The sequence below is a fragment of the Canis aureus genome, chromosome 14 (assembly GCF_053574225.1).
Source record: "Canis aureus isolate CA01 chromosome 14, VMU_Caureus_v.1.0, whole genome shotgun sequence".
Lineage (NCBI taxonomy): Eukaryota > Metazoa > Chordata > Mammalia > Carnivora > Canidae > Canis > Canis aureus.
The window spans coordinates 37,220,660-37,234,368 of record NC_135624.1 but is presented as its reverse complement, the minus strand read 5'-3'; the positions used below and the strand labels follow the sequence as shown (position 1 = coordinate 37,234,368).

General features: G+C 45.1%; 1 long non-coding RNA gene across 3 annotated transcripts; it reads left to right on the top strand.

Moving 5' to 3' along the window:
• The first annotated feature begins 2,679 nt into the window (after nt 1–2,679).
• LOC144283373 (uncharacterized) lies at nt 2,680–8,708 on the top strand. 3 transcript variants are annotated; one of them, XR_013351930.1, is made up of 5 exons: nt 2,680–2,843; nt 3,475–3,633; nt 4,766–4,873; nt 7,986–8,107; nt 8,427–8,708. It is a non-coding gene; the product is annotated as an uncharacterized LOC144283373 (long non-coding RNA). The 3 variants fall into 3 exon arrangements; XR_013351928.1 differs by having other exon boundaries at nt 3,451–3,633; XR_013351929.1 differs by having other exon boundaries at nt 3,451–3,633; nt 7,986–8,181.
• Nucleotides 8,709–13,709: the final 5,001 nt, after the last annotated feature.

Sequence of the window (13,709 nt, the reverse complement as noted above, 5' to 3'; positions counted from 1 at the left end):
AGAAAGTCTTGGCCTCAGATCTTTCCAGTCTTGCTCTGGCATGAAACCCAGTGGACCTCCTTATTTTAAAGGTGGGGGAGTTGAGGTAAAAAGCAAGAATACCTGAATCCACCCGATTTTTAGTACCTTAGAATCCAAAGGCAAAGTTTTATGTTCCACCCAGACCCCAGTCAACCCTTTAAGCTCCCCCTCCTGCTTTCAGGATTTCTGATTCCAGGTGTCCAATTTGGGTTCTGGCCAACTACTGCTCTTTCATCTCCAACAAACTTCCACAAAGTTTTTGAGGGGAGGGAGAGGTTTTCCACTTGACTTTGTCTACTGCTGTTCTATTACCTCCCCTCTACTGTCCAGAATATGCCTTTCTTGGTTTGTGAAAGTCCGGTTTCCTCAGTGCCTAGAGACCTATTCCCAGCCCCACTTGAAGTTCCTGAGGGAAAGAACAAGCTGAATGTGTCTGCTTTGGGTGATGTGTTTGCTTCAGGAGGAATCCTAGCTAGTATTCTAATGGCCATAGGGGCCAATATTAGCAACCCCAACCATAGTTGTACCAAATAGGGGTACAGGCTAAGGCATTAGCCTTTTAAGATTATGGTACCCCAGTTGTGGCTGTAAATTTAAGGTGACACTATTTGAGATTCCCTTCAGATATCTACTGACAGGCTCTCAGTGATCTCTGATCATTAACATCAAGAATTTACAGTAAGCAACAGCCCATGACAATGGCAGCATGATTTATGTAGTAGGAAGCTACTCCATTCATAGGACATTCCACAAGTTATTTCCAGAGTCTCAGGAGAATCTAGAATTCTAGTTCCCAGGTTTCCCACTATACTGAAAATCTTAACCAATTGGCTGAGCAGTCTCAGTTCAGAGTCAAAAAAGCTCATAATGCGTTCTAAAAAATGTGATTCTAATATTCTACCTAAGTTTAGTCTTTCTCATCCACATGACCATTTTAGAGTGGTTACAATTTGAAGGGTAAGAACAACTGCTCTTTCATACTGATGGTATCTCCATGAAACATGCTGAGTTCAGGAATACTGGAACGGAAGCCAACTATCAGTCTTTCACATACTCCTCTGGATTGCCAAGCTGAAGTCCTGCTTTAGCCTTCAAGACATCTGACAGGATGTTGTAATCCCTTTTGTGGATCACAAGTAATCTAGTTTCTCCTGAAGCATGGTCATCAGAGCTTTCCTACCGGTATGGAAACAGACCCTGATATGGGGACTGGGACAGGTCGGGCTCTGTAGAGCCACTAGTGCCAAAGTTTAATCTGTTCTTAGAAATGTTTAAGTTCCAACTGTCTACAAGATAGGTCTAGAGCCAAACCCCCAAATCAGGATCTTTACAGGCCCCTTCCTAAGAACCATGGCCACCAACAAGATATCAAGCATGTACCTATCCTCTGAAGTAAACACTGCTAAAGATTTTCTGCCCACAAACCCAGGGTCGTACTCCTCATCTGAGGAGCTTTGGCAGTACTTTCGTCATTGGCAGAGGCCAACTCCCTCTCTCCCCACACGCCAGGTTAAAGAAGCCTCTTGACCACCAAGTAGACCCGCAGTTTCTTTCAGCATAACTGCCTTTCTGCCTTGCCCTGAACTCCGATGAGCATTTGCCTGCCCCTTCCAACCTGAAGTCTACACTCCCCCTGCAGATATGCTGCCCCATAAGGCAGTTTTGAAACTTTGTGGTTTCAAGCATTTAGCCACACTTGGACTTGGCACCTGCTCCTGTGGCAAGCACAAGTTGAGGCATTATTCCCACTCATATGTGTGTGCACATGCAGGCATGCAGGTCTAATTTCTTGGGCTCTGCAAGTGTCCAGCAGCTCATGCCTTATGATCTGGCATGGCCATGGTCCTAGAGGCAGGTTACAGAATATTGCTAGCTAGGATCCAACATCTTCCAAGTTAACTCAATGGACAGAATAGGTACCGTACCCTTGGGAGATGGTATAGAGGACATGGTCAGAAATGGATACAGAAAGGGCATAAAAATATAGGATGCAGCAAAAGAGGTCCAATGTGCACACATTGTAGGTTAGGAAACTAGGATAGACAAGTTTTCCGAAGAGTTAATGCTTATTAACTTACACCTTCTATAAGAACTATTTTTGCTTTAAATGAAGGTTACAAATAAGCCTCAGTACAGTCCAGATTGTTTCATAAACACCTATCAGGTCCTAAAAGTATGCCTAAGTAATTATCAGAAGCTAGGATTTGATGTAGGTCATAGGAGCTTGGTTCCCTCTAAGCTGCTAGGATATGCCCAGGGAAGTTCTGGGTCTGCCCTTACTTGTTCTGGAACTAGCTCAGCACAAGCTACAGGACTGGAGAATGCCCTCATGGTCCATGCCTGGTGTCCACCCCCTTTGGGCAGAACTCCTGGGCAGCCAAGCATCTCAGAACGGCAAGGTTACCTGAGCAGATTTGAATTGTTCCCCATCTTAGGCAGTAGCCATTACTTTTTAGTACATAGCTAACAGGCAGAAGTACAGATTCATCCCCCCACCATCTATTCCCTGATAACTTGGAGGTTTATGGAGTGGAAGATGGTCAGGTTCAGTTTTAGGAACACTATGATCAGGAATGATCCCAAAGGTATCCTGTGGTACCACTTGGGGGAAAAGATTGGAATTTCAGGAAGTTCTTAGAATTTGGAATTTCAGGGGAGTAGGAAAGGCTTCCAGGAAAGCTTCTCCCCTCCCAAAAGGGCACAACCTGCTGCCGCCCAGGATGTGTTGTTCCTTTCTCCACTCCATCAGAAAGTTGAAGCTCCTCTTAACACAGTTCATGTCACTGGAGTTTTTCCAGGACATTACAAGTCCTAGATACCTGGTAAATCCCCTCACCAACCTTGCCCATCTGTCTCTTATCTCCCTCTAACACATTCTGCATGGTTAAGGGATGTGAGAAAGGTTGACCCCCAATTCCTGTAGCTACTGGTTTTCAGTGGAGAGGTGAGCTTTAGCTAACCTTTAAGATCAAAAAATTAAGAATGAAGACCATTTCCAGAGTTATTTCTGGTCTCCTAAGTAGATTAATAGGTGAGCCAACCTAAGGACATACAAAGTAGGCAGGTCCAACTATTTTATATAAATTTCTTGAAGTTTGATTTGCCAACATATAGTTTAACACCCACTGCTCATCCTGTCAAGTGCCCCGCCTCAGTGCTGGTCACCCCGTCACCCCATCCCCCAACCTTCCCTAATAGGAGACTCCTAACTCTGGAAAACGAACAAGGGATAGTGGAAGGGCAGATCAAACTATTAAAGGGACCTGTGATTTGATGATTTGGCTATTTCAAGTCTGATAAGTTAGACACCACAGTTCTTCTGCCATTAACACAAAGATTGGAAACAGTGGGGCATAGCAGGTTTAGAGGACACTGAACAAGACAGTCCCGCTAGCTATTTTACTGAGACTTTGAATTTGGGCACCTCAGATATGAATTCAGATATGTGGCCAGGTTTCAGAAGGCCTCCACTAGGAATGGAGGAGTCAGAAGTAGGAATATGCAAGCGACAACTGATGCCGTGGCAACAGGTACCGTGGAATTATGTGCCCACCACGGAGTGCCCAGGAAACCAAGGAAAGCAAAGCATGGAAGAGATGGATGCAGCCACAGGTGAATTTTGCTAATTTTGATGAGCGAGTCACCTTGAGGACACATTTCACCTATTAGGCAGCCAGTGGAAAGTCTGGAATATTGAAGTCTACTTTTATACATGGAGGGTAGCTACATGAAAGAACTATGTATAAAGCCTGAATGTCTAAACCTTCCACTTATAATGGTAGAAGAATCCATATATGACTGTAGGTCAAAGCACAGGACATATTGGGATGATTTGTAGATAAGAGCATCTGAGTGTACATAGAGGGCCATCCCCAAGTTGCAGAGAATGCCAAGTGACCTGACCAAAAACCTACCATAGGAATCATGGGGTAAGGGAGAGATCTGGCAGGTGCAGAAATTAGGACTTGGAGGGGTTTTAGCACTCCAGGGAGTACACCAGGAAATTGCTTAGGTCACCCTTCAAGAAGCATTTTCCAGTTATTCTGTAACCTGCAGGATTATAAATCCTTCCAGGAAGAATTTTGCCAGATACTAGAAATGGAAGGAATGCCATGTAAGGCTAGTGGTGACTGGAAGGGGTATCTTGGGCATAGGTCTCCTAGGAAAAGGAATCCAGGAAAGTCCGATTTTGGCCACTTAGATCCAAGAGGTACAGGATTTGACCCAGGATCAGGGAACGCTGGACCATAGCCTTGAGGAACTACAGGACTCTATACCAGCTAGATTATGAAAGATCTGAAGAAAGTTTTAGGCCTTTGGAAAAAAGTTTTGGCCACTTTAAGTAAGATGACCCTATACCTTGAGGTTCTCCATGTGAATATAGTGAAAGTCAGCACCCTGGTTATTGGTGAGAAGACCTACTGGTAGCACTTGGGCTCCCCACTACTCAACCCTCACCAGCAAGGTATTGGCTTGGTTCATCTCCTCTGTTCATCACTACACTGGCAACCTCCAATAAGGTCAAAGATAGAAACTCAGCTTTGGGCCTCTGGGTCCCAGAGTCTAGACCCATTTAGTTCCTTAGTCTTCCCACACAAAGCAAAAAAAACAAAAACAAAACAAAACAAAAAATAAAACCACCACACACAAACCCACAAACTGAAGAACCTGAATCAATTCCTTGGATGAACTCAAGCCCAGTATGGTTCTGAAAAATACAGGTATATTTTGATTTGCTTTGCAGATATTTTCCTTGAGGAAAAGGAAAAAGGCTTGTGGCAACCCTGCATCAGTGAATCCACCAGCACCATTACCTCCTGAAGAGCATTTGCTTACTCCACGTCTCATTTTGGTAATGCTCACATTTCAAGCTATTTGTTTTAGGATCTGTGAGGTTATTGTAAGGATTTTGGGTCACCAGGGATCACACCCGTGTTAGATAGCAAATTTAATGTGTATTCGGATTGCCCCACTGACTGGTCATTCCCCTCTGTTTGCCATCTAGGCTTTTCATAGCTAGAGAGAAGTCAGTTCTGAAGCTTTGAAGCCAGGCAAACAGGCCAACTCTCTTGCTAGGGGCCAGTGCTCTTCAGTGGAGCATCAAAGCCTGGGTGACAGCATATCTGTCTAGGACATGGTTTACTGAAGACTAAACCTACTGTGGAGACTTCTTGCTTGGGAGAAAAGACTTTTCAAAAAAAATTACTCTTCACTGACAAGGCACCTGGTCACCCAAGAGCTCTGATGGAGACTTCTAGCAAGATTATTTTCACACCTGCTAACACCAATCCTGTAGCCTATGAATCAAGGGGTCATGGACTTAAGTCTTATAGAAGAGCTAGGGATTCCTCTGATGGAACTAGGCAAGTTGAAAACCTTAGGGAAAGAAGGTGTCCTTATCTACTTTAGATAATATTAGAAACCTGATTCATGAAGAAGTCAACATAGCAAAACAGGAGTTTGGAAGAAGTTGATTCCAGCCCTCATGGAAGACATTCTGGACATCAGAGCAGTCCCTGCAAATGTGGGGGAATTAACCCAAGAACTAGAATTCAAATCGGAGGCTGAAGGTAGGATTTGGAAAGGTTGCGAGGACTGTTGAAATGATAAAGCATTTAGAATATTCCATAAGCTTAGTTGATAAAGCAGCATCAGGGATGGAGAGGATTGGTCCAATCCTGAAGGAACTTCTACTGGGGGTAGAAGGCTATCCAGCAGCATCACATGAGAAAAACAAAGAATTGATGTGGCAAGCTTCACTGTCCTCTTAAGACCTTGCTAGACACCCCAGCCTTCAGCCACCATCAAGGCAAGACCTTCCACCATCAAGATGGTCTCACTGAAAGCTCAGTGCTTAGTTTTTAGCCATTTAGAGTATGCATTTAGACCCACTATCACACACTTGGAACTACGGTTTAGACCTCACTTTATGTATTGGAAAGCCACAGGTTACAGTAGTGCCTCAATTTATCATGGTGGTCTGGAATGGAAGCTGCAGTATTAGAGATATACCTGTACCTTCTAGTCTTGCCTGGACTCAGGGACTGCAAGTTTGCAGTTGAGATCCCTCAGGAACTAGAGACCTTCAAGTATGGTACAGGAGAGTTCTTCTGGAGGGCCCAGGTGAGAATGCTTGTGTGCTAAAGCTTAAAAGTGAAATATTCACTATTATCTTTCCCATCTCACTAGCTTATCTTCTGCATCAAGCACAATGCTGGAGGGGAAAGCGGATAATCACATGTTCTGTTAGGAACATGAGAGTTATGGTCCCAACAAAACTATAGATTCTTCACTGGCTGCTTTGTGGTCGGTTTTCCTGGAGACGTGTGCTATGGGGGGATAATGTGCATGGAGACAAAAATCCTTGCAAGGCAGGGCTAGTTGGACTCCACTAGAAGCTAGACTGGCAGGTCAGCTACTAGCTTGTGGAGAAGTTGCTAACAAAGCTTTGACAAGACTGGATGCATACAAAGAGGACCAAGAGGATCTGGATTTGAGAGAAGAGCTTGGAGGACACAGCTGATGTTAGGGAAAGGAAGATCAAAGCTCTTCTCACACACCTGGTCCTGGTTTTTATTGTAAAGGGTCTGCTTATTGGAGGATCTAAGACCGGGGTAGTCTTCCACTTTTTATGGCTCCATCCTAAAAATCTAGAATAGGGCTTGTGTCAGTTGAGAGTAGCTGGGAGAAGGTTCTGCAGCGCAATGCATAGAAGTGGATAAGGAGAGGACGAGGACGGGCCTGGATGCTGCCTGTGGAGGAGCTTCACATTCCCACCTCAGGCTTGTTTCAGCAAGAATGGTTTACACACAACCCCCCACCTCCCAGCTAAGTGGCACCCCTCTTGTGAGACAGGCTTATCAGAAAAGCCCAGGTTATGGGAAAGGAATATTCAACTGAAGATACACAGGTCCATCAAGTTGTAGTTTCAAATAAGATCACCTTCCCAATTTCCTAGAAGGTCAGCTTTAGCAAGGCATCTTATTTGGTGCTGGCCAGAGTAGAATCAGCCACCTGTGGGGAGCAAGCTCCAGCCCCGCCCCCCAGTCCTTGTGTCCCTGTGACATGCTGAACCATATGTGAATAGCAAGGCCAGCTGGCTCTTAAGAGCCACTGCAAGACCATACACGTATAGGAAAAGGAGCCCATGGTCCTCAAAGATGAGCTCCATAGCATAAGCCTGAGACAGGAGATGCTCCCAGGATTTCAAAGAAATAATTTAAGTATCCAGAACAGTGCAAGGGTCATCTGAAGGGGCCCCTGCACCCTGTTGTTTATAGCAACAATATCCACAATAACCAAACTACAGGAAGAGTCCAAAAGTCCATCAACTGGTGAATGGATAAAGATGTGGGCTATATACACAATGGATTATTCCAGATTAAATCTTACTGTTTGCAATGTGGATGGAACTAGAGGATATTATCCTAAGTGAAAAGACAGTAAGATTTCACTCATGTGCAACTTAAACAAAACAGGAGCAAAAGGGAAGAGGGGAAAAAAATAAGATGAAATCAGAAGACTCAACTATGATACAGTTGCTGGTGGGGAAGGGGATTGGCGTGAAGGAGGGCACGTAACGTGAGGAGCACTAGGTATTCTATGCAACTGAGGAGTCCCTGAACTACCTCTGAAACTAGTACACTTTTGTATATTGTTCGATTTGCCAACATAACACCCAGTGCTCATCCCATCCAGTGCCTCCCTCAGTGCCCGTCACCCAGTTACCCCACCCCCTACCCACCTCCTCTTCCACTAACCTCAGAGTTAGGAGTCTCATGTTCTGTCAACCCTCTGATTCCCCCCCCCCATTTTCTCTCCTTTATCCCTGTGATCCCTTTCACTATTTTCTATATTCCCTGTGAAATTAGTAGTACGCTATGTTAACTGAATTTAAGTTTTGGGGATATTGACAGGCATTTTGTTCCAGGGTTTTCTGAGTTGCACATTGTCTCCTCTTTCAGGCCATATTTCTTCCTACTACCCCTGGACACCTCTGGTCCTTCCTGTCCTCAGGACAGATGGAATTAAAAAAAAAAAAAAAGTATGGAGTCACTCTAGCTGGGAACCAAACTGACAAAGTAAGGTAGGGACACAGGAACAGTCACTGGATGAGGGGCTTGTTCATGGATGGAAAAACATCAGGTGGTCATGCTTGAGGTATTCTCCACAAGGGGCACCCTGCCTCTTAGGGCCTGGGTGGGGGTGGAGGTAGGAGCTGCACTTTTGGCATCTCATCTACCACCTCCCTCAGCTGTACCACTATAGGGCTCTTGAGATTCTGGGAGCTTGCCCAGACCATCCCAGGTCATCTGTGTCCCAAGGCCATGGTTCCCCAGGATACTCCACTAGCAGGGTAGTGGGGAGGGACTAAGTCTATCTGGACTTCCTTCGGTCTTGAACAGGTCTTTACCCCTTGATTACTGAGCTGCTATGGAGTTGGAGATGCTTTGCAATATTCCAGGACAGGACCATGCATCTGTTAGATTAACAAAAAGTCAAGGTGAGGAGACCATGCTCACTATTGCAAAGAGCTTCCTGCATGAACAGAAAACGCATATCTATTTAGGAAGTTAAGGCAAATCCAGGGGGACATAGGGTCTCAGGAAGTCACAATGGTCACTAACTGGAATTGTGAGCATTAAGAGTCCTTTGGTCCAAATAAATTCATCTCCATTGTTATCAGATCCTGTCTAGACTTAAGAATTGCCTGAGTGAAAGCCTTGGTCCTTCTCTGGTCCTTCTGTGGCTCAGCCTCATTGCTGTGTGAGAAAAGCTGAGGCTGAGCTACTGTCCGTGATCCATTCCCCCTATGGTTTAGATAGGTCCTACACTCACCTTGTCAGAACCATGAAAAGTGGCATGTCTAGTGTATTAGTTCTCATGGACAAAACCCGACATGATCAGGATGGGGGCAGGGGGTGGGGGAGAGAACAAAGTGGGATCGTCCTGATTAGGAGAACAGGCTATATCAGAACTCTGAAAAATTCAGCTCCGAGCTAGTGATGGGGCTAAAGGCCTCTACTACTCTGGCTCTGTGGCTCCCAGACTTAAGCACATCCACCCTCAGCAAAGAACCTTTGAGCACACACTTCCAGTAGATCTACAGTTGTAAGGGGTCTGGTGGGTCATGAAGCATTAACACCACAAGATTTATAGGGGATAGGAGTCCCTACGTTCTTCCACAAACCCTCAGGTCTGCACCCTCCAGCAGAGAGGCAGATGGACTTAACAGCACCCCAGTTGTTTGAGGGGTCTGGGCTCCCTCCCTTGCTATTCCAGGTTAGATCTGTGAACACACAGCAAGCAGGCAGGGGAACTAGGGGCCTTTTAGGTCTTAATGGAGGCATCGAATGAAGACAGAACACGCTGCATTTGGAAAGTGAACCAGCACCATCCTTAGCTCCAGCTGAGGGCCTCTGACTACTCAAGCCCAGGGATGGCTGTTGCCTGCTCTTCCTTTAGTTTTATCTCCTCCATCAAGATACCTGTGCCTGCAGAGACAGCGAGAGGGTCTTCAGGACCAGAATCTGAACATCACTTTCTTCACCCTGACACCTGGTCTCAACTTGCTGGCCTGTCATGCTGGGAGGTCAGATTCAGGTTCTACACACTTAAGGGACACTTTATACGGACCCAGGTCAGCTCCAGAAGGCACCATGGTTCCTGCAGTTCAGAGTCAGTCTAGAGAGGAGGTATATTCCACCCCATTCTCAAGTCCTCAAGTTGTTGCCCGAGGACAGCATCGGGTCAACCCTAGAGCAGTTCAGTCTCCTGCCATCCTAGCCTGCATGCTCCTGTTCTCAAACCTTCCCTCTGCTCAGCAGTCTGGTTTCAGACTGCCGCCCCCTCCCATTAAGGGGAAGTGACAGGTCTGGGAGGAGCAGAAACACCCTGCACATCAGAGAGGCTGCAGTCCTCAGCCAAGATGGGGGTACCCAGATGTAGCTCATCCCTACAGCCTTACAGGGCTAACGAGTGTTGCTGAGATCACAGGAGGAAGGGCTGACCAGATCCAAGATTGAAGCAGAGTTAGGCAATGGGGCTGCCGCACTTTGGATCCCAGGCCCAAGATAACAGAATGCAACTACCAGTCTATTTAAGGATTGGTAGAAGATCTTAGTTGTGCAAGTTTGAGAGAATAACAGTCTACTAGCGGCTGCCCATGTGCCACATGTATCTTGTTCTACTTCGGTCCAGGTTCCTTTGTTTGTAAGGAGCTACTTAACCAGTCGAATTAAAAACCCAAGTTCTCAAGCTTATCACTGCCACTTTAGAGGCCACATAGCTCCCACAGCTGATCAGCCACCACTGATGGCTGAAGCTGAACTTCTGGACCTTATTAAGGCTTCATAAAGGTTAAAGAAGATTGCAGTGGCAGCCATTTAATCCTCGACTACAACAGGGATCACTTAGAGACTTAGAAAATAGCACCTGGGATTTATTAGGCACTGAAGGGACAGCTACCACCCACCATGCAGAAGAGGAGAGAGCAGGAAGTGTAGCCCAGTCTTCCCATTAACAGGTAAGATGCTGTTTTCCTCTTAATTCTACAGTCTGTAGAGAGCCCAGCCATGTTTGCTTCCTCACTGGAGACAGAGGAGAACCCCCCCTCCACCCCCCAGCTAAGGCTTCCCTGCACGGAACTCCCACCACACCCGGTTTCCCAGGCTCCATGGCAGCCTTGTGTCCCCACCCCATGCCTTGGCTTCCACGGCAAATCCCCCAGACTCAAGTCTGCTATGTTCTTGAGCATTAGGAGATTAGGTCCTTTCTGCCTCCTTTCCAGGAAGGGAAACTTGGAGGTCACCTGGGCTTACAGAGCTAAAGGCATGTCATTCTCAGGGTCCCTTTGCTGAAGATAAAGTAGGGGCTTCAGGAGAAAGGAGACTTCCTCTGGGGAGAGGTCAGCAGCAGACCTTAGAGAGCCACAGGCCCTCAGAGAAAGAGCCAGGAGGACTCTGTGTCTTCCCCTGCATTGGTTAGAGGGAGATAGAAAAGAGAAACCTCTAGTTAGAGCAGGCTCAGGGAGGAGTCAGCCAGAGAAAGAACATAAAGAAAAAGCAAGAACTTTGCCCTGTTGAAAAACCATACAGGCCCTCTCCAAGCCAACCCAGTACCCGCAGCAGGGCCAAGCACCCCGCAGCACCCATTCTTGCTGAACAGAGCTACTGAGGCAAATGGCCTTACAGCCCCCACCCACCAAGATGAGGAAGGGCTCAGTCTTCTCCTTATGTACCCCTGGCTCCTCCCCCATGACTAAAACCAACAGTGCCCACCTGATCCCGGGGCACTTTCCCTGACCTCCCTTTGATAGGGCTTACCTGGGGCCTTTCAGATGCTCAGAGGCATGCTGCTGCAAGCACCTGGGTTCATGTGGAGAGGAGGTCAAGAAACAGGTCTTAATAATTGAGCATCTTATTATCTATTTGGGAAATCTGTGTCTCTTTCTTAGGGCCCATCAAGAGTGTTGATAGGGGTTAAAAAGTCAAAGAGTATCACCCAAGTTCCAAGGGAAAAAACTTAATTTGTGAAGTTGTATATGAACTTGGCCTCATGAAGTTATCAACATTTGACAGTGAAATGGTCACAATCTACATTAAATTCTCATGAAGTTTCCTAAAATGCCTATTATCGTTAGAGAATTACCTTTAAAATATGCTATAGGGGGACGCCTGTGTGGCTCAGTGGTTGAGCGCCTGCCTTTGGCCCAGGGCGTGATCCTGGAGTCCCGGGATTGAGTCCCATGTCCGGCTCCCTGCAGGGAGCCTGCTTCTATCTCTGCCTGTGTCACTGCCTCTCTCTCTCTCTCTCTCTGTGTCTCTCATGAATAAATAAATAAAATCTTAAAAAAAAATATGCTATAGGGGCACCTGGGTGGTTCAGTGATTGTCTGCTTTTGGCCCAGATCAAGATCTCAGGGTCTTGGGATCAAGCCCCCCATCAGGTTCCCCACAAGGAGCCTGCTTCCTCTGTCTCTGCTTCTCTCTCTGTCTCTCATGAAGAAATAAATAAAATCTTTAAGAAATGATAAAAAATATGCTACAACTCTTCAAAAATATTAACAAAGTCTGATACCTTTCAATTCTTATCATGTTTACCTTGTTAGTAAACAAGGTAATTTAAATTTAAGAATTTCCTTTAAGAAGACAAAGAGCAGACTCTTTAACTACAGGGAACAAATTGGTCCTTACCATGGGGCAGGTGTGTGGGGGGGTGATGGGTGGAATAGGTGACGGGGATGAAGAACACGGGTATCAGGATGAGCACTGAGTCATGTATGGAATTGTTGAATCATTATACTGTATGCCTGAAACTAACACTGTATGTTAAATATACTAGAATTTAAAAAATAAAATTTTGCAAAAAAAGAATTTTCCTCAGGAAATGAAACAGTTTCTGGCAGTTTGTCTGGCTTAACATGAATTTTATTTTTAATTTGCTTTGATTAAGGTGTTGGTATTAATCTACTTTTCTGTCTTCTGCCATCTCATATTATTATGTGACAGTTTACATTGAAAACTGTTTTGACCCTATGCTTGACAAAAGTGATCATGTAAACAAACCTTAGGGATGATTTATTTATTTTATTTTTTATTTTTTTGCTTTTTTAAATAAGTTTATTTTTTATTGCTGTTCAATTTGCCAACATATAGAATAACACTCAGTGCTTGGGGATGATTTAGGCCAAATGTGAGGTACTGCATTTTGACCAAAATGGTTCATTTAGGATATATCCATCTCATCACCCCTTCCCTCTGGCCCCCACTCCAATCACACTAAAGCAGCTGATTTTTCACAAACTGTTTTCCTTTTGGGGACTTGACTCAAGCTGTTGACTCTGGCTTGGATATCCTTTCTTTCTAACCCCATATTAATAAACATATTCCAGAACTTAGTTTATCTTGATTTCTTTAAGAACTTTGCCACACTTACCAAATCCAGGCTGAGATCTCAGGATCAGCCCACAATGGTGTTGTATGAAGGAGTGATCAGGGGAGTCAAGCTAGAAGCTAAAATGTTACAGGTCCCTCTGACTGACAATGTGAATCCCATGTAGTTGAGGTGGACAGAGTTCCAGATGGAGAACAGGAATCTCTGACTCTAGCTTTGGCTCATCAAGTTAGCATTGTAGCATTGTATTTTTGATAGTTTATTTAAACTCACTGCCTTTATATTCCTCGTGTGTAAAATGAGAACCAGGCTACATGATTTCTAAGGGCCCTTAATTCCAGCTGTTATATTCTATGAGTATTTGAAATTTCATAATCATGAATGATAAAGGTCAATTTCACTTTCCTTCATAAACATCAATGAAAAATAGAATAATAAGGAATCTTCCTTACTCATTGTTTGGAAAATGAAGAATTAGGATAGAAAGATTGTCCAGATGAACAATAAGCTTGGATTCTGGGGTTGTAGACCATATGCTTTATAAAGCTATATATTTATTTTTGGATGGAGAAGGTTAGAAACACTTATGGATGGGGAACTTGCTGGAGGCATGGATGTTATTTATAGCCATGTTAATGCGAGAATCCCAAGTGACTCAGTGACATGACCTTGGATGTGTGGCCCATTCTAGCCCACCCCTGCCCCAGCTCTCACTGGGACAGCCACCTTGTCTTTCTTCTCGCCATCTGGGTCACTGTGCACTCTGTTCTCCGAATTCTCCACCCTCACAGTTG